At 38.0% G+C, this 17,537-nt stretch overlaps 1 pseudogene across 1 annotated transcript in view; it reads left to right on the top strand.

Annotated features, from left to right (window-relative positions):
* Window positions 1–17,537, top strand: part of LOC149321826 (uncharacterized) — a 454,513-nt pseudogene that overhangs the window by 377,118 nt on the left and 59,858 nt on the right. The window contains exons 6-8 of the transcript XR_016281690.1: window positions 8,441–8,467; window positions 8,911–8,937; window positions 9,778–9,804. The product of XR_016281690.1 is annotated as an uncharacterized LOC149321826 (transcript). The remainder of the gene's footprint in view (window positions 1–8,440; window positions 8,468–8,910; window positions 8,938–9,777; window positions 9,805–17,537) is intronic.

Below are 17,537 nucleotides of genomic sequence, written 5' to 3' on the forward strand. Positions count from 1 at the left end.
CTCTCTCTGCTAGCCAGTCAAAAGCAACACCATATCTTCCCCACTTTACCAGACTTTGGAGCTTATCACACAAAGAAATAAGCTGGTTTACCTCTTCCACATTCAATTCGGGATCCAGGTTGCCCCCTGCCTCCAGGCAGACCTAAGTTGCCACTAATCTAGCCTCAGTACCACTGCCAGGATGCATCTCAGGTCGAAACCTCACTCAGCCAGACTTTTTTGAATTCGGCATTTTCTGACTTCAAAAAATGGCCAGAAGAGGTAAGCTGGGTTATTTCTTTGTGTGATAAGCTCATTTCCTGTGTTCTTCCAGACTGATGTTAAAAGTATTAAATGTTTTTATTAAAACTATCTTAACCATATAAATGCTTAATTTCTTGATAAATTAACATTCACAGTAAACATCACTGAAAGTCTGATAAAAGCAGACACAATTAAACCAAGGTGGGGGGTGATTTGTACTTTCTAAGCACACTATCGTTGTCATCCTGTTAGTGACATTCACAAGCATAAGTTGCTTTACACAGGCAGGGTGGAATTTTTTGGACAATGTTCAACAGTTATATCCAGAGTTGTGGACAGGAGACCAGTTTGCAGTGCGTTAAAATACACAGAGTAGTGTGGGAATACTCATTGTCTCTATGTATTGCCTTTGTGCATTACCCATTAGCATTGCACCATGGGTTGTCTGCCATGCACACTGACCACTGATCCACATAAATTGTGTTAATATTAATATTCCGTATACAGTCTTTACAATAGTGATGTAGGATCTTGGACTTCATTTGTTAATTAGATATGAGAAAACATGCAGCTATGTGCCCTTTTCAGGAGCATCAGCAACTACAAAAGCAGATAAGAATTAAATAAAGTGATAACAATCAGATGAAAAAATAACTATTCTTGCTCCTTATGCACAGTCACTGAAATTTATGATGGCCACTTACATTTCACCAAAAAAGAGGATGAAGGAGGATGCATTTTAAAAGACTTGCAGTTTGCCAGAATGGAAAAGACTGACTAGGTGACCCAGTGTGTCTACAGTGGGCAGATTCAAGATCCCTGACCTCCCTCATTTTAGTTCTTTACTTTAAAGTCAAACTTAAGACATCATCACACCAGCCTTCTATCTCATGGCAATCACATTATGAAAAGAAACAGGAACATATTGCTTTGAAATGTATTGTATCATTCCTCTATTCTTTCACACAACTACACTGCTTTGAGAAAAACTAGGTTGTGATAAGACTTTTCACTGCAGTTCCAGCATTACAACAGTCAGTGCCATGAGGCAGCCTGATTCTCTTCTCTCCCCCTCCCACTTGCTATTCCGAAGCAAGCTAACTCCAAGCCTGTTGGTTTAATTATTTTAACTTTAGCTGTGTTTGTGTAATTACAGTAAAATCTATTAAAATATTTTTGTTTTATCATTTTGCCACAAGTATGCAAACACAGCAAAGATTTTTAAAAAACAACAACCCAACAGGCACAGTGTTAGCTTGCTTTGGAATAACAAGTAAGAGGGAGGAGGCAAATCAGGCGCCATCCTGCCATGTGACTGTAGTAATGCCTGAAGTGAAATGAAAAGGCTTTTCGCATTATACAGTAATAGCTATACTATAATGACAACATTTAGAAGTATTTTTGGGTTTTGCACATCAATGAAAAGGTGTACTGCAGTAACAAATAGAATGCAGGGTGGAATGGACATGACATCATTTGATAAGTACCAGCCAAAGATCCTTTTATCCTGTTAAAATGCTGCTTTTTAGCCTCATGTGGTAAAATACTTAAAGTAGAGGGTGAGTCAAACAGAGGACACCTTCAAATAAAGACTATGTAGTCTAGACTATCTATCTAGATTGTAGAGGGTGGTGCTCATCTCTGTTAATAAGCTAAGGGAGCCAGTGTTGTCAGAGGCGACTCCGTGATCATGTGGCCCGCATGGCTAAATGCTGAGCCCCAGAGAATGCTCTTCCCTTCTCACTGAAATGGCACCTATTTATCTTCTTGTACTTTTACATGCATTCAAACTGCTAGAAGCTGGGACTAGTGATGGGCACTCACTCCATCACACAGCACTTGGGTTTCAAACTGCCAATCTGCCAACCTTGCAATCATCAGAGTCAGTGTCTTAACCACTGCAAATAAAGGGCTGGTCTCAAAAAAAAAGGACACATGACCACCCTAATTAGATATAGGTGTCTTGTTTAGAACAGCAGGGCTACTGTTTGTTTCAGGATTACTGTGTAGTGCTTGTTAGACCTAAGGTGGCAATTATTATAAGCCGCATAGCCACAGTGATTCTGGCCTCATTTGCATGATCAGAGACCTCAATCAACTGCTCCTCTGCTCAGAATAGGCACCACCCAATAAGTGGCTACCACTTGACTGATGCAAGAAGACACAGGGCCCGTACAGACAGGCCAAAATAACGCTACTTCGAGTCACTTTGGAGGTATGCAATTTAAATGATGCATGCGTCCTAAGAGGGCAGAGGCTGTGCCAAAGCTGTGGTCCAGTCCTTAGGACTGGCGTGTGGCTTTGGTGTGGCTTCTGGTCTCTTAGGACACATGCATCATTTAAACAGCATACCTCCAAAGTGACCTGAAGTATCTTTATTTTAGCCTGTCTGTACAGGCGCTCAGATTCTGAACTGGAATCTTCACTAAATTTACTCCAAAGTTCCTTGCTGTCCATGTTAATATCAGAAGGATCTCCTTCCATCTGCATTGCAGATGGGTGTTTTGAGACTGATATAGCAGGATAGGGTTGCATATAGCAAGGGTGATGTCATGAACTCTCCCACCATGTTGTTCCATTTAACAATTTCTCCCAATTCAGCTTCATCATGTAAAATGGCTTTATGAAAAATTGCCAGATTATCTGAGGATACTTAGTGATGGAATGACTTCCATTGGCTTTAATTTATTTCATCTTTCTGCATCCCATATGCAGCCACTCAGGACACAGACATGGCCTGGCACCAACTGTTGATTGAAACTTTATTTTGATGTTTTACAACAGCTCTGTACAAGGGTGGTTTATGCTTTTATTATTTAAATGCTTAACATCAAGAAATGAATACATATACTGCATATGCTACATAAATCACTCCGCATTTATAAAATTCCATAAGGCATTTGTAGCTAAATTAGTAGGTTTCAGTCCAATCATATGCATGTTTATTTAGAAATATGTCCCTTTAAACTTGTGGACACAGTTTGAAGTGAACATGAATAGAAACGTGCCACATACATAGTATTTGAAGGTAATCTCTTTTTCCTTTAAATGCTTATGCACTGCTTCATCACTGTTTTCCCAACGAAATTTTGATAATATACAAAAGATGGATCAGATCCTATGTGAAAATGATTCCCTTCATGCAACATAATAATCCAGAAAGCTTGTTAAAAATTGAAAGCACACACAATCCCTCCCTTTTTCAGTTTCCATTTAGAGAAGGAATGAACAGTTGATACTGTAACTGAAATTTGGTGTTCTCAACCACTTGGGAAGCACTGAAGGGAAGAAAAACAATACTTGAAAGGTTCCTGCAAGTTTCTGTTGCTGTTGTTCATGGCCAGCAAACAACGCAACTTTGTCAACCCTGTGCAGTCTTAAAACAATTGGAATGCAGTGCAATTCTCCAAGGCAAAGTTGACCACCTAGGTTAACTAAAAGTGTTTAATTTTTATAAGCATCTGAATGGTTCAACCTTGAAAAGGGGAGAATAGAGAAGGACATTCCTTGAATGCTAAAGTTGTGCACTGCTATTTTCTCCATTAAATTGCTTCATCCCCACCAAGGCTGTTTCTCTTCTGCCACCCCTTCATTCACTGCTTTTCTCAGATTATTTATTAATTTATTTGCATAGCTTGCTCCCTGAAGTCCCTGGACTCTGTACTTTCCTTTCATGGTCTTTTCTCCCTACTCTGATTCCCCAATTCTTTCTCATCCCTGCTATCAGATATTCTGTCTGAGAAAGAGTGGCAGAGAAGGGGCAGCAGGAGAGCAGCAGCCTTGGTGCGGATGAGAAGGAATTGGGGAGTCAGGGTAGGCAGGCAGGTAGGTCAAGAAAACACAAACACAGTCTCAATTTCAAAACTCAGAGAGTCCATTACTTGGCCTTTCTTAGACCAGAGGGCATAGGGGGATTGATAGTGATTTTGCTGCATGCCTTGGTCCTTCTATCAAGCAAGACTAGAAAACAAGCGCCAAAACTCCAGTACCCAATACACTCCTATTTATTACACTCCCATTTCTGTGCTGTCTTGCCCCACTTTCTCAAAAGAATGTGCAAAATGAAACTGTCATGGCCGAAGGCAGACCAACAACTACAAGATTGTTCATCAGGAAAATTGCGCCGTTCCAAGTAAAATGCATTAGTTTCTTGAAAATGTGCAGTTTTTAAATGTTGCAATGAGTTTTCCATCTTTTGTGACTAAAAAGATTCTGAATGTTTTAACATTATGGAAACAAATACTGGTGCATTTTCCTCAGCATCTGTTGGGAAATGGGAAAACCGAGAACTTCCATCCCTACTGCTGGTCAGCAGCAAACAATAAAATTAAGAAAAGCCCACACTTCTATTCACATTATTTTATATAAAGTCCAGATTGGCTTGTAATTTTCTGTTCTATAAATGAGTCACACACATGGTTGTGCTCTATAAGAGTATCACTTTCTGTTGCGAAATGTCCCAGTTTTTTGTGCTGCCAGCACTTGGAGAGAGTGCTTGATGCTTTGTAAATTGCTAGTAATCCTGGTTGTCAATGCAGAAGAAAAACCAAATAAATATCTTAGTTGTTGCTAGATATAGGTAGAAACAGTCCCCTCTTACTCTCTCTCATACACACATGCACCTTAAACATTTTCTACAAATGTTTTCTACAAATAGCTCTGTACAGTGGGTGAGATTTTAGTGAGTATGTTCTTTGGCTACTCTTGCTACTAACCTCTCTTAATACCTTAAGCATTATATAGACCTTTCAGTGGCATACCTTTTGCTGTCCTGCATCCTGCTACAAATCAATAATTCTTCTGTTTCCTTCAGTACTCTTTTAAAACATTGCATCTGTCATTATGGTAGCACTTATTGTCATTATATTATAAAAGTATCTCTTAATAACAATGTTGTTATGCAACATTCCAGAAATCTGGAAGTAGGATATGATGCTGAACTTGATAACACTCATGGGGAAATTCAAGAACAGGTCTCTCTCTCTGTGTGTCTCATAGCATATACAGTCCCTCCTAAATATACATCAGAACCCATAAATGAACTGAATCTCAGTCATCAGAAAATGTGAAATAAAGAACAGCTCACCGAGCAATTACAAGTTACATCAACCACAAAGCAGCTGTTTCCCACTCTGGTAGTATGCAAAACCTGCCATAGCTAAGAAAAGGTTCAGGCAGAAATCCTATATTTCACTTATCTATACATAAGTCCGGTTGATCTACTGCAGAATAATATTTCTGCTGTGAGACCCTAAAATATTATAAATTCTATTTCTTCATGAATTAAATAAAAAATACAGTGTAAATCCTATTCCATGGAGATTCAGTTTTCATAGGACAAGACTTGTATGGATTTTTTTCCCTGGAGACACTGAATTGTATCTTTCAGAAAATTATGAAACAATAGTTATACAGCCTGCCCACCGCCAACTGCGGGCTTGCCATCCACAGTAAGCATCCATGGACAGCAAGCCCCATTACCCCGCATGGCTGTGCATGCATGCATCCACATCCCTTGTAAACCATGGCACCTGTGATCCTCCATTTTTTATTTTATTTTTTATTTTATTTTATTTTATTTGCATCCATAGGGAACTCCAGAATGGAATCCCTATGGATACTAATGACCAACTATACAGAATACATAACAGAAAATAGTTGATATAGAATTTTACTACATTCCAAATAGAGAACGTGCTTCATTTGAGCCAAGTGTGAAAGATCTAGGGTGTAACTAAATGAGAAAATACCTTTGTCTTCCACAGATTCACTCAATCTTAAAATCTACTGGGTGACTTTGGGCAGGTTATATGCTGTCAGTCTCAGAGGAAGGCAATTGCAAACCACCTATGAACAAATCTTGCCAAGAAAACCCCATGATAGGTTGCCTTAAGGTTGCCATAAATTGGGAATGACTTGAAGGCACACATCACACACCTTGCCAGACAAAATCCTTGCTGTAGTACCTTGCCGAATACAGTATTTGAGTAGTTGAAAGGGTCCTAGGTCCAGACAAAGTACAGTACAGCCCTCTAGATGTTGGAGGAGTACCCATCAGCCCTAGCCAACATTGGCAATGATGAGGCATGCTGGTCGTTGCAGTCCAACATCATCTGGAGGGATGCATTTTGCCCACCTCTGCTGTATACCATGCTCTAAATGAATAAAATCAGTATATAGTGGAATATATAGGAGGTTTGTTTTGCAAAAAATGATCCACAACCAGTGCTTAAGGCATCAAATGCAGGAACATTTAGCCACCATTGAAACCAATCCCTTGAATGAAAACACCCCTGCTTCATAATGCTTAATAACCTAACAATAACCAGCTTTCTGTTTGTCCAATATTGTAACTTTTTTTGATCTGACAGCTAGCACTAATCATCATTTTGCACCTATATCTTCTTTTAAAATTGTTTTTAATTAAAAACAAATAGTAAATCAGAGAGTAAAGGTGAAATGAGAAACAGAATGACAGTCCCCACAGGGATGGAAATCCTTGACTATTTTGTCCTAGCATGAGAAAATGAATAATTAGGGTGTTTTTCCTCCCCAACACAGCAGAAAATGAGTATTCATGTACAGAATGTTAAAATGTTCCAAAGGTTGTGAAAGAATTACTGTATTCTCCAGAGAAAAAACCATGAGGTTTAAGCAAAAGTAAAATAAATCAACAGCCCTGATTTCTTTGCAAGAAAACAGGTTTTCTTTACTGAAAACTGTGTTTTCTGTACCAGAAGTCCATTTTCTGCAAAGAAAATGCCTCATGTGTTTTTCTTCAGAAAATAAGTGCTTTGAAACACTTAGTGATATTCAAATACTGGGAGAAAATTTTACAAAATTCTCACTGCTCTATTATTCTCCCTGTCAGGAAACCCTTTTTCCCAACCTGGGAATCAATCATCTTTCTATCCCTAAGTCCTTATTGATCATAGTGACAAAGAAAAGGACACAAAACCTTTTCAATATCCCTTTCTTCAGTATTATATAAATAAAAGTGAAGGGAACAGAGAGAGGTAGCAAACAAATATTAAATTATATTGTTAGTGGGTTTACATATAGCATCTCTTAATGTACTTCATTTGCCTTTTTACAATTATGAGTGAAGGTTAAATAGCGGATAGAGTTTAGGAGTCATTTTTCAGAACAAAGAAAAGGATAGAGAGCAGATAAATAACTTCTTACTAAGTGCCAGGAGATCCACACATTTCCCTGTTTTTAGTGCAACTGGAAAATTTGTCTTTTTTAATAAATAAATAAATAAAAGCATTGAATCTAAGCGAGATTTCCTTGAATCCAGATATTGCTTGCATTTCTGGGAAATATGACAACCCTGCTTTTTACTGCTAGTCATTAATCTTTTTTGAATGACTAAGGAGATATAATGAGGTACAGTCTGCAAATTAAGTTATGCATTAAAGGATGGGTACCAACTATTGCATGAGAAGACCAACTGGTTTCCATTTTGTCAAGTATTACAAAAGGATGTTGGGCTGGGCTTTGAAAACAGCCAAAGTATTGCTCAGTAATTCGGCACCTTCCTAAATAAAATACATGGAGACATTTCCCACATGCCCCCCTTGTTTTACTTAATGAAATGCACATTTGTTTCTTGTTAGTCTTCCTTCAAACTTTCACTTCTGTTGTGAGCACATCCCTATTTGCCAGCATTCAAAAAGTGCAGTCTTTCTCTATGTAAGGTAAATATATTATGTTGTCTAGGTAGTACATCCATTCATCTTACAATTAGTGTGTGGGATGTGGCTACAAGAAACTTATAAACATGAAATGAACAATGTTTTAGTGACAATTGCATAATCTCTGCTCTTACCTCATTGCACTCATTCTGCACACCCACCTTCCCACTGGATTTATCCACTTTACAACTATAATTTCCCTCAATAAAAATTGCAAACCACAACACCTGTTGCATTTTGGGTTTGCTAGTTCATAGCTTCCTCTGACCTTCTCCATAGCCATCCCTTATGACTAGACTGCCCCCCATAGCTACTGAACCTGAAGGCTACTGACCTTGAAAGAGACTTTCAGAATTATAGTACAAAGTTTAAGGTGCCCTTGGTGCACCCTTTTTTGCTGAACATATGAGGATGCCCTGTAGTTTGGAGGTAGGGAACACAGATTCTGTTCCTGTATAAATTAAGCTTTTGTCACCCTTTCTTTTCTTCTTTTGCTTTAGGGCCCCCTTGGACTGGATGGCAAGCCAGTAAGTAGTGCTCTAAGTTACAAATCTATGATATTAGCTTGTATACTATTGTGCAGTAGAAAATAAGATGCAATAAAATGTCATTATGCATCTACCATTAGGTAGATTGTACTCTTCTTAATGAAGAGAGATAAGCTTGATTGCAAATATACACAGAAAGTATAGGGGGGTACACAGAAGAAGAGGAAGACCCTAAAACAAGTATAAACAGGACTATAAATTGAAACGCCAATTTGGAGTGGAATTCTGGCTGACTATTGACAGGGAATGGAAAACCAGAAAGGAGAAATGGAACAATGTGTCTGGAATTGTCAGCAGAAACACATCCCATTTTAATATACTAATATTGGACTCAGTTCTCAAAATATTCTGAGAGAGCTGAAGGAAAGCTGTGTGTAGATTAATGAGCAACATGCTTATTATTTTCTTGTCAATTTCTACAGGGGCTTCCAGGACCCAAGGGGGATAAGGTGAGCTAATTACTCCAAACATTGTCTTAAAAATTTTTCTGACTTTCTTTTTTAGTAAGAGGATTTTCAGTGGTGTAATTTAAATCAATGTCACTGTATTTGCAAATGTAATGGTTAGCACTCTGAGCATAACTACAGTAATTTCACTCCACCAAGGCACATTAAGCTGATTCTTGATTCAGCCCAGACTCTGAAAATCAACAGCACAGTCACTTAACAGCAGAGCAGCCTCAGGACAAAGCAAAGAAATAAGTATATCATGGGAAGTTGCGAGTGCAGTTTAGAGTGTGCTAAACTTCCATTGTAGCGGAATCTCTTAGATGAGAGGAACCCCTGGCTAGTACAGTTGACCTCTTTATATACCCGCTATACTGATAGTGTAATGCCTAATTTGATTACTTAAATTCAAAATCTCATTGACTAGGACCCATGACTTGTGTTGATTCTATCTCAAGAAAACATGTTTGTCCACTTTCCTGGACAGCCGATATGTATATAACAACTTTCTGGATGGCCCTTGCGGTCTCTTCCAACTCTATTATTCTATGGTTCTATGATAAATGCATACTTTTTATTTTTCAATGAAAAATCATTCTTGAGTTAAACAGAAAACTTTAAAACTAAAGATTGATGCTGACCCATATAGCAAATGTGTGACAAACCTCCAGGATATCAAAGAACTGAGGCCAAAGTCAAGTATCAGTTCATGAAACCTCTTCCTTTTGCTTAGTTGGTGGCACTTTCTACTTTGCGTGGAAGAAATTGATTTATCCAAGTGACACAGCAATAGTAAATACATTTAAAGGAGGAAGGAATTATAATTGCTTTTCTCTTTTGTAGGGTGATCAAGGAGACATTGGCCCACGAGTAAGTACCATTAATAACTATGAACCTGTCTGGAATTCACATGAATATTTAGCAACACTGAGTGAAGAATGTACATGTCTTTCTGTGTGAATACAGTGGGAAAAGTGAAAAGGGAAATGTGTGTACATGGATCATAACTGCATCAAAGCCTCTTTCCTCAAATTTTAAGGAAAGTATTCAAACTAAAAGGACAAAATTAGATGAGTAGATTTCCTCAAAGGTGGCTTAGGCTGCAATCCTGTATGCTTTTCTCTGGGAGTAAATGTCACTGAAATCAGTGGAGTTTGTTTCTCAGTAGAAATATATATAATTGCACTGTTAATTCCTTAATTCCCTTCCACAACTGTAGTCAGACTGTGATCTAAGATTATTCTTTTCTCTCCCTACACTTCCTCTTCATTCCTTCGTTCCTTCCTGTTACATTGTTTCTCTAGAACCTATTTTTATGAGTTTACAGAGCTTTTCAATAATGTTCACTGATGTTACTATGTTTTAAAAAGAAGATGACAATGGTGTTAACTCAGATGGAAGTTCAGCACCTTAAATGCTTTGCGTGTATATAAAAATCCCAATTTATATTAATTTAAACTGAAGAAATTTTAAGACAGAGAAGAAGCTTAAAGCAATGGCAAAATTGATTGTGATCTCATTTAATCTATTCTTGGTATTTAGCCATCTGGAGGATTGCTTCATTTAACTATAAAAGAAATGAATGAACTTTTCTTAAAGCAGCATGAACTGGCATATGGACATCCTTACTCTGACTGATTTTCATTGAGTATAATTTTACTGAAGTGGGATTGAGATCAGCAGAGATACATGTTTCTGCCTTTAGTGAACAAAAAAAATACTTTGTATTGTTTGTAGGCAAAACCGATTTTCACTGAGTATAATTTTACTGGAGTGGGATTGAGATCAGTAGACAGAGTTACATGTTTCTGTCTTTAGTGAACAAAAAAGTTATTTTTATTGTTTCTAGGCAAAACATTATTCTTTTTCCCAGCCACCCCTTTCCATAGGGATTCACAATCAATGTTATTAAGTGTCTTTGTGTGCATATAAATGAAAAACGAGCATTGAGTGATATAACATCCTAGTGTTTTTTGTAAAATGAAATGAAATTGATGAGGTGTTCTGGAAATTACTTTGAAGCATATTGCTTTTAATCCCAAAAGGAGTGAAGTAATAGATCAGAAGTCAGCTGATAAATTGGGCCAGAACCTCTATCTTAACAGGATTGAATTTTAACAACAAAAGGAAAAAATGATTAAAAGCTCATCTGGAAAAATATAAAATAGGCTGGACAGCTTTGGTCAGTGGACTGCAGGCTGCTGGTAGGGTTCTGAGGAACTCAGCTTTTATTTTCAAGTATAAGTATGTTTTGTGGCTTGTATGAACAAAGATGTTTGTTTGAAAATGTGGTGGAGGGGGAAAGCACAAATAGAAGCAAATCATGGACTTTGTTTTTGAAGAATGCAATTTAAAAATAGTAATATCCACCGCCATTTATATTTATACATTGTTCAACCTTTCACAGGTAAAGAATGAGGTCTTTCATTTGTTTCAGTGGATGGATCAAGGAGAAGGATCAGGCTGGGTGACCTCAGCACATTGTAGATATTGATAATTAAGGCTGCACTGTAGAAATAAAGCAGTTTGACACCACTTTAACTGCCATGGCTCAATGTTATGCAGTTCTAGGATTTGTACTTTTGTGTGATATTTTGCCTTCTCTGTCAGAGAGGTCTGGTATCACAACCACAAATCCCAGAATTCCATAGCACTGATCCATGACAGTTAAAGAGGTGTCAAAGTGGATTAATTCTGGAGTGCAGATGCAGCCACAGACTCAGAGTTGACACTAAGAGAAAGCTGGAAATCAAACTGCATGCAGACAGCTCTAGGTGATAATAGTAGTGAAAGTAACTACATGCTGCAAAGAAAAACAAATACATGGAATGCCCCTATGTGCACTGTACTTCATTTATTCTGTTTAGAAAGCACCGCTCCCAGTTTACAGATAAAGAACACTGAGAAACAGTATGAAATGCCTACCTTAGTATTGGTCAGTGAATACACAGAGTTCTTACACACAAAATAGCAGTTCAACAATTCTAGACAACCTCCGTGCAAATGCATAGTGCTTTCCCTTTGCTGCTGACTCTCCTGTTCCCACAAACTTATAATCTGAGAACTATATTTTTAATGTATTTAATGTGTTTAAATGTATTTATTTTATACTTTAAGATGCTTTGGGTCCCATATCAGAAGAAAGGTGGGATATTAAATACATACATACATACATACATACAGATTGCTTACCTCTACAAAAAATAAAATCTAAGCTTCTCTATTTGGTATTAAAGCACATTTTTCTAAGCATGCTACAGCCAGAGTAACATCAGCACTCTGTTCATGTCACACAGAAATCCATTCACCATTTCTCCTCTTCCTTTTGACAGCTCTTCACCAGAACACCAAAACTGACTCCTCCATGGTCTTTACCAAAGACAAGCAGGTCTTTCCTATTCTTCCTTAACTTAATTTGTTCCAAGATTTCATGGAGGGTTGTTATTAATACTGAATGTACATACTAGAAATTAGGATTAAAGTATCCCTAAGAATATGCCGTTTCCTCACTACTGAGGCCATCTACATAGTCCAAAAGGCCCATTCCTCCATCATCGCCATTCTGGCATCATCCTGTTTGAACTATGCATATCCCAAACTCCAGTTCTGGTGCAAACAGTCTGGATAGCATTCTGCACCAGACCCGGGCTATAACCCTCTTAACATACATTTTAAAAAGTTACCTGTTATTCTGAATCTTTCAGGAAGATCCAGAGCCCTCTGTTCTCATACCACAGCAGTTGTCTGCGTGGGTGTCCCACTGAGCCCCCCTGCATGCCCACCATGGGTCATCAATCTGAGGTCAGAATGAGATGCCCAGGCATATAATTGACGCTGAGCACCTTGTTGTGACCTTAGAAGTGAGCAATCTGAAATAGTGGTCAATCCACCAGTTGGTAAGCTGGATACCCACACAGACAGCCACAGTGATGTGGGAATGGAAGACCAGGTAATGGAGGCAGGTCAGGCGACAGGATATTCTGGACTTTCCCTGGGGTATCCTGACCCATGCAGACAGGGCCTGAATTAATGAAGTGGCCTACCTCTTTTCAGTTTTAGGATTCAGGAAAATATTTTCCCTGAGTAGAGGTACTGATACCAACCAGATTGCCTAGAATGTGGCAGGTCCCAGATTTCCCAGCTACAAGTTAGTCTTCACAGAAGGTAATTCAAAAACATCATCCCCCAGATTAGCATGATTAAAACAAATAACAAGTTGTGCCTATTGCTGCTCTGACTGGATTCAAGAACTTTTTGGTTTTCTCGCTCAGAAGGTTAAGGTAGGCCTCCATTAGATGAATTGTGTCCATTCTGTGATCTCCTTAAATTAACGTATGTTTGAGGGAAATGGACACTCACATGCACCAATTACACACTTATCTCACTATGACACAAGCTACTGTGAATTTTTTTCTGTAGATAAAATGTTTCCTCTGTGTAATCAGAAAGAAGAGTAGGACAGCTCACTTTATATAATGGTGCTGCTGCATTGCACTATCCAAATTGCATCTGGAAACACCTCATAAAATAGGATTTGGGTGCTTTCATCAGTCCTATGTGATGCTTCACAAAGTACCCACATAGGAAAACTTGTGGTAGTTTATGGAGAAAGTGTTATCAGTGTAAGATCATGAGATCACACCTGAAAGAATAGAAACAAAAGGAGGTTTAGTGATTGGTGGTACCTGAGCTGTCCCCAAAAAGCAGCCATTGTCACCACATGTTAAACACAAATAGTAGAATCTTGATTATCAAGAAAGTGACTTTTTTGTGTGAAGAAAAACATTGCAAACAGTTCCCAGATGTTTTGAATTATACACAAAACAGACTGTATTTTGACGCTTTCATATTGTGCAACATGTTCATACCCCAGTTTCTTAAACGTGTTGTACCACTTGAGAAAACAAAGCACTGGTTGCTCAGCAAGATTGTTAACTAAACAGATTATAGTTCTAACAGTTTGATTCTCTCTCTCTATTATTTATCTCCACTCTCTTTCTCTTTATGTTTTTCACACATATACATACATTCATTCATGTCTGGATTTTTAGGACATTTATTTGGCTCTTCTGTCCTCTTGTTTTCTCTTCCAATCCCAAGGACATTCTTTCCTGAAACACCATCTAGCCTGAATTATTTTTACTTCCTCAAACTGGGCAATATCTTTTCCTTAACAAGAGCAGTAGACTTTATTTCCTAAGGTTGCTTCCTGGTTTACAATGGAAGGATGCATTATTTCAGATTTTAGGCAGTGACAGTAAAGAAGCAGCCTTTCACAGCTGTTAATGCTCCTGAAAGAACCAGTTTTCTAAAGAGATCAGTTTTCAGGAAATGTGTAATCATTTAATTAAAATAGAAATTACACAATTTTCTCTAAGCATGTCACAACCTGGTTGTGCTGGTACTAGAACAGTTGAACTGGTCTGTTTGATAAAACATCTATTGTGAAAAAATATAGTGCCAAAATGTGTGTACGTGCGCATGCTTATGTGCTTCCCAGTACAACATTTCAGCTATAAAATTTTCAGTGCAAATTTTCCTTCTTTTTCTTTAAATCCAGAGTAGTGGTGTTTATGTCCAGTAAGTTCCTCTTGCCTATTCATGGCAGTCAAAGAAAACCAAAAATGTTTGGGTTTATAAATTATCAAGGGGACACTTATTTTTTATTTACTGTATTTATACCCTGCCTGCCCTTTAGCCTCTTGTTTCAACCAAGAATATGTTTTAATGAAGACTGTAAAAACAACCAGGCTGAATTAGGACAAGGGGTCTTAAGATTTTGCTAGAATTGCTTAGTTCTTTTTTGGATCTGAATTCTGGCTGGCATATAAAACATTTGCAGGAAAATTGAATTGTTCAGAACTGGGGGAAGTTACTTCTTGGACTACTGTTCCCAAAATGTAACCCAGAGATAACTGTCTCAAATTATGGAAGTTTTGAGAGCAAAGTGTTACTGTTAACTTACAGAGAGCTTTGGCAAATGTCAGAATGCATCTTGTTGCTGACTGTATAGAAATCATGTCTCTACATACATTCAAGGAAAAGTTAGAACTGACAATAAATATGTAATGTATAATGTCTTTTGACAGGTATTCATTTAAGTATATTTAATGAAAGTGTTGGAAACAGGAAAATTATGCAGCATGGTTATAACATCAAATAAAAATATCATTGTTGCCTATATATAAAATCACATTGAAATGAATGTAACTGATATTTACTAGGAAACAAAATATTTCTGTATGGAAAAACTCTGTTGAGATGGAACTTCAAACCATTTGTAACCCCAAACCATGTATTTCCAAAAAGTCAGCAATATGTTGGGCATTGATTGCTAATGCAATGCCTCCACCCAGCAAACTAGACTAATGCTGATTTTGACATCATCATAACAGTGTTGATCTGAAATTCAAATTCTTGAGTTTCAAGAACCAAATGAAATTCAAGGCACAGTTTGGAAAGCTGTCAGGTTCTGGGTCCTCTGCTGTCAGAGTAGATAGAATTGAGATGTGGAAAGAGGTTAAATTTGACATGCTAATGCATCCAACTTCATTACTTAATTCATGGCAAGTTGTTTTCCAAGTGTGTTTATCCTGGTAGAGCTGGTCATATGAGTTGTTGACCAATTGACGTATAGATAGACAGGTCTTAGAGAGAGATTGATAGATTTATAGAAGGGTTGGTAGGTAGATAAAATAGTGTTGCCTTTTTGCTAGCAGTTATATCAGGGGGAAAAATTGTAGGATTGGGATTTTAATATGCCCTTACATCACCATGTTCTGTTTTGAACCATTTGAACACTAAACTAAAGCAGTCTACATTCAAGCCAATTAAACTTGCCTCCAGACAGTATTTAGGGAATGAGTTTGTAAGAAAATATAATCTGTGTTGCATATACCACAAACTGCTTGTCACTTTATAGATATCCTCATCCAAATCCATGTAAGCAATTAGCAATTCTTCCTTGGCAGTACATAAAATTATTTCATCTTTATATCAAAAGAAGGCATCAGTGCTTTGGGTGCCAAATTCTATGTTTCTGGTTCATATTCTATATCCAGTTTGCTTAGTCTTGGGAGATTATCACATGGGGGGAAAGGAGGAAGGAAAAGGCAAAATGCCAGGATGATCACACAGAAGATTTTTAGACGATGTCACGCTCAATCGAAACTTCTCCCAGGAATAACCAGCAATGCTCAAGCAACAAACCAATTACCAGGAATTCCCGTGAATGGCTTCTCAATAGCAGTGTGAGAAAACTAATCATTTTTCATTCACGCTATTGGGAAATCAATGTGGGATTTTTAAAATTTAAATGGGCTGCAGGAAGCAACCCGGCATCTTTAAACTTTAAAGGGACTGCTCACTTTCACTTTTAAATGCCTGTTGTTGCAATGTTACAATTTGTTACAATGTCCCTTTTAGTTACAGTCTTTCCTCTTATATATTTTCTTTCACGGCCTTGATTTTCCCCCCTTCCCTTCCATTTGGCTGGAGGGGAGATAAAAGGGGGGGGGGATGAAAGTGGAGCCACAGGGCCAGTTGGCAAGAATTATGAGAATTGTACTCCCAAAGTCTATGGAGCACCAGCAGATGTAAAAGTCTCCTCTAGTAAGTGTTGTGGTGGTAGTGATAATATTGACTACTCCAGTAATTAATGGCAAGTCAGTATCACCATCTATGTGTTCAGTAGTGTCAATATTATATTAAAGTACATTTAAGAACATTTATTTGCTAATGAATGGGGGAGAATTTTGTTTGTTAAGTATGGAGCCCTGGTGTTGTAGTGGTTAAACGTCTGTACTGCAGTCACTCACTCACAAACCACAAGGTTGTGAGTTCAGCCCCAGCCAGGGGCTCAGGGTCAACTCAACCTGGCATCCTTCTGAGGTTGCTAAAATGAGTACCCAGCTTGTTGGGGGCAATTGGCTTATACATTGTAAACCGTTTAGGGAGTGCTTAAGTGCACTGATAAGCAGTATAGAAATGTACTTGCTATTGCTATTACAACAAAAGAAAAAGACAGTTTTTGTGAAACTGATTTTTGAGATGCAGCACGTTTACAACACGTTTAGCACATTTAAAAAGGAACTGTAATAAACAAGCAACCCAGAATCTTTAAACTTCAAAGGGACTACAGGAAACAACCCAGGTTTAAAGGGACTGCGGGAGGCAAGGACGCATGAGCAAAGTGAACAATGCCAATGATTCATTCACAGGTATATGTGAAAGCAATCGCACGAAAGCGAGAGTTTGTGAAACTATTGAGTGCTGTATTGCTACTGTTGCTTTTTGATTTAATTACCTCGATTATTGCTGAATGGGCCCTGTGTGATAATCTCATTGGGCTGAAACACTTACAGTAACTCCAGGCCATGCAGTCATGTATGTGTCTAGTGAGTCATACTGCATTCACCTCTAAAGGGATATAGGATTGCAGCCAAGCAGTGCATATACTGGGGGGAGGGACTCTTTAACTTTTGATATGGGTAACACATACAAATTAGAGTTGCTTTCATCTCCTTCGTTTTCCTTTTATTTTGAGAGGGAGAGGAGCATTACGGAAAGCTTCCATGGCCATATACAGAAATCATTTCCTGTCT

The sequence above is a fragment of the Sceloporus occidentalis genome, unplaced genomic scaffold (genome assembly GCF_023333645.1).
Source record: "Sceloporus occidentalis isolate IW3139 unplaced genomic scaffold, rSceOcc1.0.p SCAF_1, whole genome shotgun sequence".
Lineage (NCBI taxonomy): Eukaryota > Metazoa > Chordata > Lepidosauria > Squamata > Phrynosomatidae > Sceloporus > Sceloporus occidentalis.